The sequence below is a fragment of the Crocodylus siamensis genome, chromosome 9 (assembly GCF_052110815.1).
Source record: "Crocodylus siamensis isolate JL-2025a chromosome 9, ASM5211081v1, whole genome shotgun sequence".
NCBI lineage: Eukaryota > Metazoa > Chordata > Crocodylia > Crocodylidae > Crocodylus > Crocodylus siamensis.
The window spans coordinates 1,333,145-1,347,713 of record NC_143403.1 but is presented as its reverse complement, the minus strand read 5'-3'; the positions used below and the strand labels follow the sequence as shown (position 1 = coordinate 1,347,713).

Genomic DNA, 14,569 nt, shown 5'->3' with positions numbered 1-14,569 from the left:
CTGATTCTCCAACTCGGCATTGAATCTTCAGATTTGGTTTTGGCTGAATTGAATTGGGGACAGTGATCTGAATCAACAAATCGAATCACTGTCCCTGATTTGGGCCAAATCCAAATCGAATAGAGCCTGCTTCGCACACCTGTAAAATGATACAACAGAAGAAGAGTAGAAAACATACATAAATATTTAATAGACTCTACCCACTCTGACAAAATTATTAGGATTATCTCCTTACTGTTACCATGGTAGTATCCAGAAGTGTCAAGCCCTAATTGAGGCTCCATTGTTCTAGGCACTATGTACATTTGAAAAAAAATAAAATTAAACTGCCTTTTCCTAAAGTGTGTACAGTCCAATATAGGATGAAGGAAAATGGGTGCTTACAATAAACAGATGAGGTAGCACAAAGTAAAGGTGATGATATGCAGTGATAACAAAGATATTTGCTTGATGCTTTCCTTTGTAATGTATTCAAAGTAGTGACTTACAGATATCTATGTATATTAGCATGACATCTAGGGAATAACTTCCAGTATTTAAGCACTTCTGTGAAATCCACCTGAACAGACAATGGTCTGTGTGTATTGTATTCAGTTTGATATAGTTAAGTATAGATTGGTATATTTGTCCTGTGTGTGTCACTTTCTCTTTGTGTCTGTAGATCTCTTTCAAGTCAGACAGTTGGTTAATTTAGCTTTATTTTTCACTTGAGTCTTATGTATTTTCATCTGTTCCAAATTTTTATAAAGATTTTCAGAAATGCTTAAAAACTATTTTTTTCTGGATGTAATTATTATTTTGTTAAGATAAGTACTGGTTCAAACTATTTGTAATATTACATTTCTATTGTTTTGATAGTTTATTTTAGCTTAGAGCTGGAAACTATAACTGGCAATGAAAAGTTCTTTATGATCTGTCCAAAAGAGAAATAGGAATAGAAGAAATATTCTCCCACTGTCATACTTACAAAATCAATTGTTACTTTCTGTGTTCTGTAATAAGAACAGACCTGAGGTAGACTTTCATCAGTATGTAGGCTAGGAAAATTAGAAGCATAGCCTTTGGGTCAGAGGGCCCTGTCCATATAAACCTGGCAAAAGAAAAGTATGGTACAAGATTGGATGTAATTATTGAAGGAAAACCCTTGGATATGTTGTAATTGATGACCTGGTTGCTTTCCATTTACAAAAGCACTTCTTGCTGTTGGTACATTCTTTTTTCTTATTTAAAAATATATATCATGTCTTTGTTGATATAAAAATGCATATGGCTTCTACTGAAGATTACTTTCTCAATTTCTGGGAAAATGTCATTCAATCTCATCCATTTTCAGACACCAGTGATAGCCCTTTTAATTTCCCCTTGCTCTTATTGGATTTTGGAAAAGGTTAATTAGTTATCCACTGCACTTGGTGGAAGAAGATTTTTTAAAATATAATATTAAGAAATGTCCTATTGGGGTATGAAGGTAACACCACAAGGGGGTACTATAATTTTATCAAATTTGTCCCCGTAAGTTGGTTTATTAAGGTAAAGTGATTACAGCCTGCAGAGTTAATTTTAATATGCTAATACACCACAGCAAGTTGGGAACTTAAATAAAATGATACAATTAATATGAATTTATAGGAGGTAGGGAAGCTTAGTAAGGTCACCGGTATATTATATTAACACTGCAGATAGCCTTATCAGTTTTACAATTCAGTTTTCTTAGACATGAGCTGTAGATGGTTGCTATATACATTTTATTGACCTTTGAATGAGGAAGTGAGCATCACTTTCTATGGTTCTTGGTTCATTATTGTTGAAGAAAAAATATAACCCTTCACTTTCCAAGTAAAGAAAACTAGCCTTGGATATTTATATGTTTTAATGGCTTCAGTAACTTTATGACTGCAGTAAGGAGTTGTACTATATATTAGTAGGACTTGAAATGAAGATTTTGTGGATTTCATTGGAAAAGTATATTCTTGGGTATTCTTCCATTAGGAAAACCATTACTCTTTCCCCAGTTAAACTTTTTGCTGAGATAGTTGAGATTTCTCTTGGTCCATAGTTGCAGATACTATATACTACTAATACTTGGTGGAGGAGAGAGGGCATTGTAAACTAATTAATTTTTTGAATTTTTATGCCATCAGTGTTTTCACTGAAGCTTTTCAAGGACAGGCTGGATAGGCAACTGTCTGAGACTGCTTTCATTGAATCATAAAAAATGAGGGTGGGAAGGGACTTCAGGAGATCACATCTAGTCCAACCCCCTGCTCGCATCATCACAGCCAGGGCTTTGTCTAGCCAGATCTTAAAAACCTCCAAGGATAGAGACTCCACTACCTCTCTGGGTTGCCTGTCCCTGTGTTTTACTACCCTCCTAGTGAGACAATTTTCCCTAATATCTAACTTAAACTTTTCTTGCTGGAACATGAACCCATTGCTCCTTGTTCTGTCATCTGCCACCACTGAGACCAGTTCAGCTCCATCCTCTTCGCAACCCCCCTCCAGGGAGTTGAAGGCTGCTATTCAATCCCCCCTCAGTCTTCTCTTTGCCAGACTAAATGGGTGTCTGTACATGAGCTGGGAGGCTGCTCTGATGCGCTGTAATTAATCGAGCCTCTGTGTCTCTCATATCAGCATCCCTGAAAGTCAAAATGGTGGCAGGTATGCTTTAAGGCTCATTCAGCAAGCTTTACATAAAATGCTCCCACTGCCATGTTGAAGCGCGGGGACATTGATGCACAAAATGCTCCAGGCACTTTAATTAGAGTGGCTTTTGGAGCTCCAAGAGCCACTCTAATTAAAGTGCTTCCCCTCAACTCCTTGAGCATATGTAAAAATACCCAATAAACCCAGTTCCCTCAGCCTGTCTTCAGAAGTGATGTCTCCCAGCACCCCAGTCATTTACATTGCCCTCTGCTGGACTCTCTCCAAATTATCTATGTACTTTCTGTATAGGGGGATCCAAAACTGGACACGTTACTCCAGATGTGGCCTCACCAGTGCTGAACACAGGGGACAAATTGCTTCCCTCAATCTGCCGGCAACTCTTCTACTATTGCAGCCTAGGATGCTGTTAGCCTTCTTTGCAACAAGGGCACATATTCAGCTTCTTCACTGTAATTCCCTGGTCCTTTTCCTCAGAGCTGCTGCCCATCCAGTTGGTCCCCAGCCTGTAGTGGTGCATGAGATGTTTCTGTCTTAAGTGCAGAAATTTGAACATGTCCTTGTTGAAATCTGCACATGTCCTTCTCAAGCAAATCCTGGGACGTCATTCTCCCCTTGTACTCGGCCTTGGTGAGGCTGCAGCTGGAGTACTGCGTCCAGTTTTGGGCTCCGCAATTCAAAAAGGATGTGGAGAAGCTTGAGAGAGTCCAGAGAAGAGCCACGCGCATGATCAGAGGTCAGGAAAACAGACCTTACGACGACAGGCTGAGAGCCATGGGGCTCTTTAGCCTGGAAAAGCGCAGGCTCAGGGGTGATCTGATGGCCACCTATAAGTTTATCGGGGTGGCCACCAGTATCTGGGGGAATGTTTGTTCACCAGAGCATCCCAAGGGATGACGAGGTCGAACGGTCATAAACTACCACAAGACCATTTCAGGCTGGACATAAGGAAGACTTTCTTTACTGTCCGAGCCCCCAAGGTCTGGAACAGCTCGCCATCAGAGGCGGTTCAAGCACCTACATTGAACACCTTCAAGAGCAAATTGGATGCTTATCTTGCTGGGATCCTATGACCCCAGCTGACTTCCTGCCCTTTGGGCAGGGGGCTGAACTTGATGATCTTCCGAGGTCCCTTCCAGCCCTAATGTCTATGAAATATATGAACCTTGTGAGATTTCTTTTGGCCCAGTCCTCCAATTTGTCAAGGTCTCTCTGAATCCTATCCTGACTCCAACATATCTACTACTCCTCCCAGCTTGGTGTCATCTGCAGACTTGCTGAGGGTTTCATAGTTTCATAGTAGCTAGAGTCGGAAGGGACCTAGGTAGATCATCTAGTCCGACCCCCTGCCTTAGCAGGAAAGAGCACCGGGGTCAGATGACCCCGGCAAGGTGCTCATCTAACTTCCTTTTAAAAATCCCCAGGCTAGGAGCCTGCACCACTTCCCCTGGAAGCTGGTTCCAGGCCCTAGCCGCCCTGACTGTGAAGTAGCGCCTCCTAATATCTAATCTAAACTTACCCTCCGCCAGTTTGTGACCGTTATTCCTGGTCACTCCTGGCAGCGCACGGGGGAACAGGGACTCCCCCAATACCTGCTGATCCCCCCTGACCAGTTTGTAGCAGGCCACAAGGTCCCCCCTTAACCTTCTCTTGTGGAGGCTAAACAGGTTCAGGTCCCGTAGCCTCTCCTCATAAGGCCTGCCCTGCTGACCCCTGATCATCCGAGTGGCCCTCCTCTGAACTCTTTCCATGTTGTCCACGTCCCTCTTGAAGTGTGGCGCCCAGAACTGGACGCAGTACTCCAGCTGCGGCCTGACCAGTGCCGCATAGAGGGGGAGGATCACCTCCCTGGACCTGCTCGAGATGCATCTGTGGATGCATGACAGGGTACGGTTGGCCTTCTTGACTGCCTCCCCACACTGCCGGCCCATGTTCATCGTGGAGTCAATGACGACTCCAAGATCCTTTTCCGTCTCCGTGCTGGCAAGAGGGGAGTTCCCCAACCTGTAAGTGTGGTGCCGGTTCTTCCTCCCCATGTGCAACACCTTGCACTTATCAGTGTTAAACCCCATCCTATTCTCATCCGCCCACCGTTGCAACCTGTCAAGGTCAGCTTGTAGCCTATTGCACCCTTCTAGTGCACCCACATCCCCCCACATCTTAGTGTCATCAGCAAACTTGAACAGGGTGCTTTCTACCCCGTCATCCAAGTCACTGATGAAGATGTTGAACAGTGCGGGCCCGAGGACCGAGCCCTGGGGGACCCCACTGCCCACGTCCTTCCAGGTCGAGAAGAACCCATCCACTACCACCCTCTAGGTGCAGCCCTCCAACCAGTTGGCGACCCATTTGACCGTGTGGGCATCGACACCACAGTCTCCCAGCTTTTTGATGAGGACAGGGTGAGAGACAGTGTCGAAAGCCTTCCGGAAGTCCAAAAAGACTACATCCACAGCAACCCCTGCGTCTAATGATTTGGTGACCTGATCGTAAAAGGCCACCAGGTTGGTCTGACAAGACCTGCCACTGATGAACCCATGTTGGTTGCCCCTGAGCATGCATTCCCCCGCAAGGCCCTCCTGGATGTGTGCCAGGATAATTTTTTCAAAGAGCTTACCCGGGATTGAGGTAAGACTAACTGGCCTGTAATTTCCCGGGTCCTCTTTTTTTCCCTTTTTGAAGATAGGGACCACATTGGCCCTCTTCCAGTCCTCCGGCACCTCGCCAGAGCACCACGAGTGCTCATAGAGCCGCGCCAGGGGTCCCGCAATGACCTCGGCCAGTTCCTGTAGAACCCTAGGGTGAAGATCGTCCGGACCAGCGGACTTGAACACGTCCAGCCTCTCCAGAAGTACCCTAACTAACTCCTCGCTAACCCCTGGCCCAGGCGTGTCTCTCTCGGGGCCCGAGGGGGGCCCAGCAGGGAGGTGGCTGAACTGGTCCCTACTTAGGAAGACAGAGGCAAAGAAATCATTAAATATGTTAGCTTTGTCATCTGGCGTGATGACTAAGTTGCCCTTCGTGTCCTGCAGGGGCCCCACATTACCCGGGACCCTCTTTTTACCGCCTATGTATTTGAAGAAGGACTTCTTATTGTCCTTAATCCGGGAAGCTAGTCCTATCTCCAATCCATCCCACCTGCTGCAATCCATCCCACCTGCTGCAGTGCCCACCTGGGAGGGAAAGGTGCTGGCTAGTGGGGCAGCACAAAGGGGGCAGCAGGCAAGATGGTGACTGCCCCAACCCCAGGCCTCTCCACCTATCAGTGCTGAGGAATGAGGCCAGATAAAGGGCAGCCAACATCAAGATTGCAGCTGCCCTGTCATCTGTCTTCCCCCAAGAGGTCTCTCTGCCAATCAGTGCTGAGGGGTGGGGCCACTGTGAAATGCCTGCCAAATGGGCAAAAATGATTTGTCTTGGTCTGAGTTAAGTAGGTCCCTATATACGAGTAAAACTATTCATTAGTTTCAGGTAGAATAGGTTTATTTTATAAAATGGATCTTTTAGCACCGCATCAGACTTTCTTGATTCCAAGTGATTTCAGTAATGGAAAATTGCTTCCTACCTAGTTTAGACTTATTGAAATTTTAAGCAACATTTGAAGAAATGATGTTGTAATTAAGCAGGTTGTGCATGATATACAGTTTCATTTGAGTAGTGTGGGAAATGTACAATTCTCTGCAGTTGGCATCCCAGGTTATTGTTTTGTTTATCCCTGTATGCCTGAAATGTCACTGATTACTGACTGTTTCATCATTAGGCTCTCTGTACTTCCCTTCCTTGATCTTGGATCCAACCAACTACAAAGCTGGGTTGAGGAGTTTATTGCACTATCTTCTTTTTATATCCATAGTATTAACAACTAAGTCACTTAGACCTTGAAATGTGAACTGAGCTATTATAAATATTTCAAAGGTCTGGACCCTCTTAGTAATTTGTGTGGTTTTGGGGTGAGTTTGGCTTTTTACTAAAGCCTTGCATTTTGGCCTGTAGGCCCGCCACAGCTTCCAGCTGGGACCTGGGGGCAGGCTATAAGAGAAACCCTGGCATTTGCTAGCAAGTTCGCATAGCAGTCACTGGCATCGCTTTTGTGCATTAGAAAACTACTGTGTCTGAGTGCAGAGCACCTGAGCGCGCACAGAGCAAAGGCAGCTGACTTTCCAAGTGTTTGATACCACCCAAATTCAGCTTTGATTTGATTCAGGGCCATTGTGATAGTTAAGGTGGGTATATGCCGGTTGCCTAGCCTGCTGGCTGAGGAGCTTCTCAGCTAGTTCTCACAAACAAAACAGTCTTTTAAACCAATACTGGGAGTGGAACTCCACTGGTCCCAGCACAGCAGCCCGCCCCTTTGTATAGCAAGTGGTTCAGGCCACAGTTGCTTCTCTGCTCTTGCTGTTCTTCTGGGAGCTTTTCAGAGATCCTAGCAAGACACTCTGCCTGTCCAAATGTTCTGCAGTGGGGCTTTCTCAATAGGGCTGACCATTCCCTCTTATAGGGACAGGCTGCCTTGCTACAGTGGTCAAAAGGCTACCATTCAGACAGTTACAAATGACATCCTACAAGAATAATTTGGACAAAATATGTACAAATTTACATTTTTAGTAACAAACATATTTATTCAAAGATAGATACATTAACTTAACTTTTGTCCCTAGAAAAGACAAATTAATGCATTCCAGATTTGTATAACGTATATTATTATTAAATTACCAAATTACATGCACAATTACATTTTTATTAAGCAAGATATAATGCTGACAATGTTACAATAATGTTATAAAGTATAACAAGTTTTTAACTTTAACAGCAACACACACAGTGCCTCTGATACACAGGGGACTAATTTTAAAAGTCAGGGCATTCAGTAATTGAAAAGGAAATTATACAATTAGTCACTTGAGTAATTTAAACATGCACATAAGTATCCCAACTGTGTTGATACTAGCTTTTAGTCAAATTTACTAGGGCTGCTTAGACTTTATCACTCTAATTATGCTTGCTTTGTATCAGACTTCAGCATGCAGAAACCCAGAATTATCTGACAGAGGTTTTTTGTAAATGTTGCATTATTATACTGTATATTTACCACTGCAGACAGTCACAAAAACTTATTTCAGTATTTTCCTCCTAACTACCTTAAACATATGCGATCAATAATATTGTATCACTGTTTCTCAGAACAAAAGAGGGATTTGAAGACATTTAAGTTTTATTTCTAGATCTGCTTCAAATTAAGTCCTTACAGCACAATGACTTGATCCTATCAACCCTCCATGTATGGGCATCCTATGTAAATTTAATGGACGTTACACATGGGGAACTGTAGGCTGGTTCTTTATTGTACAAAATAAGTTTACCATTTAAGGCCTTTTATATGGCAATATTTTATTGTGCCTCTAACAAGTTAGAAGAATTATTTGCTAAAATGGTTCATCTCAGTTCAGTGTACAGTTGCTTCCCATCATTTATTTATTAATTGCACCACTGTGCAGTATAAACAGAAACTAAAAAGATCCTTGTTCTGAGGAGCTTGCACTCTGCAAGACAGTGAACAGATGCAGGAGCACAAAGCCACAGTGAGACCCACAGTTTATCTACTCTATCAGCCTCACCAGCAACAAATGCCTTGTAAGCATCATAAAGAGCTGTATTAGTCTGAGGGCAGGCAGAAAGCAGGGTAGAAATGCATTTAATAGACTAACTAGTGCTGTACACTCGTTTGTTTGTTAGCATCATGACAGAGAAGGAGAGCAGGAATCTTCTCTCATGCATTGAGAAAGTGCAGCCGTGTTTGAAAATCAGTGATGAAGGCTGGCATAGCAGAAGGACAAGTTGCAATCTCAGCAGTGTATACAAGATGTTTGTAGAAAATTTCTGTAAGCAAACAGTTAAACCATGTACTAGGCATACCAGTAATACTAAATAGTTGGTCCAGAAACATGCAGGATTCTTTTTTTGCATAGCGTTAACCTTCAACGAATGTGTTTGTGATACAAGATATAAAGAAATACAAGAGAAACCTTTGCACATGAAGGCCATGAGCTCATCTCTGAATTTTCGTTTGTGAACAGCTATCTTGTTGAATTGGGTAGTGAAGAGGAGAGATTTAGTTCTTAATGTCAATGTTTGGATTCTTTCTTTATTAAAGCAGTTATTTATATTTTTATTGTTACGAGTGTACAGTGAGCATAGGGAATGGATGGGTTGTAATCTGAGTCTTTTTTTAGATATACTAGAAATAATAAAAAAACCCGTTCTGATAAATATACAGCGTAGATAAACACACGTGGTTTTTCATGTTTTGGTGTGACATTTTGCATCTTTTTTTCCCCTGTAGCTGTTCAAGGTGATCACGTTTCTCACATAGGGATGGAAACGCAAGTAGATGCTTCTTAATGTTTGTTCAAGATAAAGATGCACATTGTGGCTGCTGCTCTATAAAAAGGTGAGAAAACAAATAAGAACAAGTGTTAATTCATGTACACAGATTTTGCATCTTCACAGCAGGTGAAAATGCTGTATTAATGCTAGAAATGTCCATCCTGCTGTGTAGTTTTCCTGCCTTATTATTACTTCAATTTTTTGGTCTCAATTGAATGCACCATACTTATTTGCATGTTATCACACTGGATCCCTCTTTATTTCCAATTATTCATTTAAAAACCATATTTGCTTCAAATTGGTCTCTATAAAACAATCAAATTAAAATAATTGTTTTAAGAAAATGTGGGTTTTGGTGTGTGTGTGTGTGTGCATGTAAATTCTTAATCTGGAGGGTATCTCTTAATTGCACACAAAAGTAACATTAAAAGAACATTGTTACAGTTATGAAATCAAGCGCTCCTAAGTTAAAAATGCCAGAGTTAAGGCTTTCTGTTCAACTTTAAGTTGACCCCTTGTGCATATTCACTTTTATTTTAATTACGTGATCCTTGAGTAATTACATAATTACTGTTTCCTTCCACAGAATCCCTGCCTCATTCAGTGTGCAGGATGAATGGTGAAAGGAGTAACTGAGAGCAATAGCAGGTGGCAGGATGTGAGGGGTCAGCAATCTATTGGTATCCATAGAAGCTGGTATAAAGCTAAACTTGTTTCTACTCTGCATTGCAGTCACTTCTGCAGTTGCGCTTCTCTAATTTGTCTAGGTCACATAGCTTAAGAAGTTTCATACTGGTTTGAAGGTTTTCTGGTAGGACACATGCTGATTATGTGGATTTTTCTCTACCTTTTGAAGGCATATTTGCAGATTCAGTATGAAAAAATATATTATCAGTTTTTACTGGTATCTTCCAAATTCATATTAATGGATTTTAAGGCTGGAGGGGACCATTAGATCATATAGTCTGACCTCTTACGTACCACAGACCATTAATGTTCATCCAGATACCTCGGCATTGAGCCCAGCAGTTTAACTTTGACACAATTCTTTGTTCCAGAAAGGCATCCAGGATCTACTTTGAAAACCTTGAGAGGGATTTTTCCCATGATAGCTCAGATGGTTTATCACCCTCTGTGTTAAAAATTTGTGCTTAATTGCTTATTTTAATTTGTTTGTTTTCAACTTCCTAGTAGCACAATGAAGTGGGGAAAGGGTATGAAAATATAGAAGCTGCTGGAGTTCTGGATTTTGTTGTGTTGTTTTGTTTTTAATGGAGGAGCATCTCAATTTTTTTGTCCTCATTATTATTCTTGGGTTGGATCTTAGCTAACCATCCAGGCCTCATTTATAGTTTCTGTCATTAAATCATACCGCATCTGCAGTGTAATATTCTATGCAAAGACAGACTAAGCTAGAATATTGCTGCATCAAATCATTGCAAAAGCTCATGTGTGAACCTGAATAGGAATATTTTACTGTAAACTCCTTTTCTTGGGTGGGATACTCATATCATAATCAATACAAGAGTAAGAGGCTATGTTATCTCAGTAGTGATTGTTTGCATGACCATACAAGTCCTGCCTATGACTGTGGATCTGTGAAAATGTCTGGTTTTAGGTGTTTTCTCCTTCCCTGTTCCCCCTAGCATTCAGGCTTGGAATGGGAAAAACCCTTGAATAGAGTGCTTTATTTAAGAATGGGAGGGAAGGGGCTTAGTCTTTTGGGTTAGGCATGAGGCTAGGACTTAGAAGATCTGTGTATAGTTTCAGGCCCTGTCACCGATTTTGCTGTGATCTTTTCCGCAAATCTCTGAGCATCAATTCACAAACTCTGCCCCAAATGCTCGCTATGCATCTTTACAATGACTACAACTACTAAAGCCAATAAAATAGTTACTGTTATATGAAATAATAGTATCTCTTCTTATGCTCTTATGGTTTAAACTTTCTGAACATTAGAATACAGCAATGTGTGAGGTTGTAAATAGACAAGATTTTCCACTGGGCATAGTGCATATTATGAGTTGCTATAAAGATTTGTATACTTCATAGTTCTGAAGTGATAGACATTTTTTTTTATTCTGGTGGCTGATCACCACTTCTTGTTATTGTCCCCTACACTGCTTTCTCTCCTGAAGTATAATGTGGGAAAGTCTTTTTCCCACTGTGAGAACTACAAAATAAATAAAATAAAGAAGTCCAAATAACTTGGTACTTTGCTTTCACTCTCTGCAAAAATTCCCACCCATTCCTTTCCTTTTCTAAGTGAGCCTGATGTGCATACCATTTTAATCCAGAGTTTCAATTAAATATTAAAATAATTCTGTTTTGGACATTATGCAGAACTGGGAGAATGTGGACCTACCTATTCTATAATCCTGGATAATCCTTTGAGAGGGCCAAGCAAGTGGAGTATGTGAAGGAAAATGTTTAAAAAACATGGCAAATGAGTGTAGATAGAAGAAAGTAGCTAACATATAAGGAAAGATGAGCATCCCATCAGTCATTTTAAGTTTCTCTTTCAGACTATTATATCTAATGCTCATATATCTTGCAATTTGTTTTTCTTATGATTCTTGATATTTTACTTGACACATTTGGGTGCCTGGTTTGTACTTTTGTATAGCTGAATCACAAAATGGGATTTTTCTTTTACAGTTTAATGCAGCACAGTGATCTAATGGTGCGCTGGCAGATCAGTAAAGTGTTGTTATAGTCAGGACAGTGAGTGTAAAAATTGCATCATTGGATCCTAGATTTATTCTCTTTTAATGATTCCAGGAAAACTGTGTAGTTTACAACCTGAAATTTGACTTTTCTAACTACTGATTCCATTTGGTGTCTGAAAATACAGCATTTTTCTTTCTGTCTCTTCCATTATCATCCGTAATAAAGGTTCTGCAGTTGGAGCTTAGTGAATGTTTCTGAATATAGTGTGCAAGCCAGAATAGACACCAAGCTATTTTCCCATATACGTATTGCCTCTGCACAGATAAAAAGAGTAAAACTTGTTTTGATCAGTGCAGTAAGCTAAAAATGACTCAATAATGCAAAAAACGTAAGAAAAATCACTTTGAATATCATTACTTTTCTAATCATAACTATAGTTTGAAGGGTGCTTTAAACAGGAAGGTAATTTGGCTTCTAGATACTACATAATACAGCTAAATCAACATAAATGGCAAAACCTCTCCCAGGGAACAATCTGTGTGAACCTGTCATATTGCAAAGATTTACATTTGTCTAATTGCAGCTCAGTCTAAAATCATTGGGTCCAATCTTGATGTCTGCTGTAGCTTATTTATATTAGTTTTCTGATGCCAAACTAATGCAAGCCAACCTGCCTTGTACCTGAGTTCTCTCCCAGCCCCATGCCATCTTTCATGGGCTTCCACTATGGAGGTGCTGTGATTGGAGCCTAGTCCATTTCGATAACTGCCTTGAGCTTGCTCTGAGTTACTCTGGAGATGAAGCCAATGATCAGACTTTACTTACACGCACACACCCACCCACCCCCTCCCCTCTCTTGCACTTAGTGCTTACTGGGTACAGCTGAGAATCTGGGCTATTATTGTTAGGTATTATTCTTTAAGGTCCTTTTGTTTTCCTTGTTTTCACTTCCTGTTCTCAAAAGACCCTGAATCATAAGGATCCCCCTGCTAGAAAGCTAGAATTTATTTTTTATAGCTAGCCTTAGCAATTCTGAATGGATTTATTATAGTGCGATGAGGCATTGTGAATTGCCAAACTTTTAGCTTATCTGCCTGGGCTGATAGAGCTCCTGATGACACATCTGTGATCTCGTATTTCATTAAGGTTTTATAATGACCCAGAATCTGTCATTGAGTATCCAGTGTACTTTATAGAGTAACAGTGGAAATATAAGGAGAGTAATGGCAAAAGAAACATGCCACTGTTTTCAGTTATAGCTCACATGCAAGGGTGGCTTGCCTGTTACAGAAATTAGAGGTGGAGATGCAGCCATTAGCTCTGAGGAAATCCATTTTATTTCACGGTTGCAAAGAGCATGAAGCTGGACTGTTCTCAGTGGTGGCAGATGACAGAACAAGGAGCAATGGGCTTAAGTTGCAGCAAGGGAAGTTGAGGTTAGATATTAGTAGGAAGAACTTTCTCGTGAGGAGGGTAGTAAAGCACTGGAACAAGTTACCCAGAGAGGATGTGGAGTCTCCAGCCTTGGAGATTTTTAAGATCTGGCTAGACAAAGCCTTGGCTGGGATGTTAATTTTCTATGATTGTGTGATTTTCAAAACTTTTAATGACTTTTGTTTACTGTGGAATGAAACTTCTGGGGGCCTGGAAAGAGGGCAGATTGTTAATATTAATGGCTGATATGTACTCTTCTGATTTACTGAATATTTGATCTTCAGCCTACTTATGGCCATCAGTCAGAAGACGGAAATTTTGAATCCAACATATCCTATTCTGAATTAGGCTTTAGGGAACACAATATAGTTTATCCTTTTTTATGGAATGGAACACAGTATAAGAATTGACATTTTTAATTGTGTTCTATCTGGTTAACAACTATGCAGTACCATTATTCGTATAAGCTAATTGACTATTCTGCTTTCCTTTTAGAATTCACGATATCTGAACTGTGCAAAAAATCAAGCAGTATTAATGTATACCTGTATGTGGGATTTCCTTCATGATAGCACTTCATTAATATTTATTTTGAAATATTTGTTTGGAGGATGAAAAATTAATCTCTTACCTGGACTTTAGATCTCTTGTTCCTCAGCTGACACCAGGAGAAATTGAGTACTACTTGTCATCAGACACTTCATTGGGCTGAATGTTTTAAAAAAATCTTTTTTACTGCCAAATCTGTTTTTGTCACATGACAAGGAAAGAAAGTGGCAAATAGCCTTCCTTTATATGTTAATAGTTTCTGTTACAGAGCTCACACTTTGTCATGGAGAAAGCATTTTCACTTGATGCTGGAAAGCAGTTAGTTCACATTCACATTTAAAAGCAAAAAGAATTTTGTTTTAAACCAATCAAATGGATGGACTTGTGTATGCTGATCCAGCAAGTGCTATATATTTAATTGTTTGAAATTTTAGGTTTAGAAAATTACTCAACTGAACATAATCAACTACTTCATGCATGTTCCTATTGACTAGAAGAGTTGGGAGGGGGCTGCTAATGATACATGGTGCATTTCATGTTCTAGGTTGCACCTTTGCTTCTTAGCTGGTCAGATGACTGAGATATCCAAATGGGATGCTGAAGAAAATTGTGCTTGCTTCAGAATTATTAAAGTGATTGGTCTTATCACTGTCATTTTTTATTTGTTTGATATAGTTTCAGCTGTTGTGAAGGAAGATTCAAATGAGTGCCTTTCAGCTGTTCAATACACATTGGAATATTTGACCGTGAGCACGAGATCTGGTTAGTATGGGTTAAAGTATTTCTCCAAATCAAAGTAAGTTGTATCAACAAGAGAAAAATCAATGTTGCCAGATATATTGTCAAAATAAGTTTGAGATATTTAATATAA

At 40.6% G+C, this 14,569-nt stretch overlaps 1 protein-coding gene across 1 annotated transcript in view; it reads left to right on the top strand.

The window, feature by feature from the left end:
- The window catches only part of ZFHX3 (zinc finger homeobox 3), an 832,685-nt gene that overhangs the window by 8,540 nt on the left and 809,576 nt on the right, over positions 1-14,569 (top strand). The window contains exons 2-3 of the mRNA XM_090063359.1: positions 9,002-9,109; positions 14,374-14,460. The gene's annotated coding sequence lies outside the window, so the exon portion shown is untranslated. The remainder of the gene's footprint in view (positions 1-9,001; positions 9,110-14,373; positions 14,461-14,569) is intronic.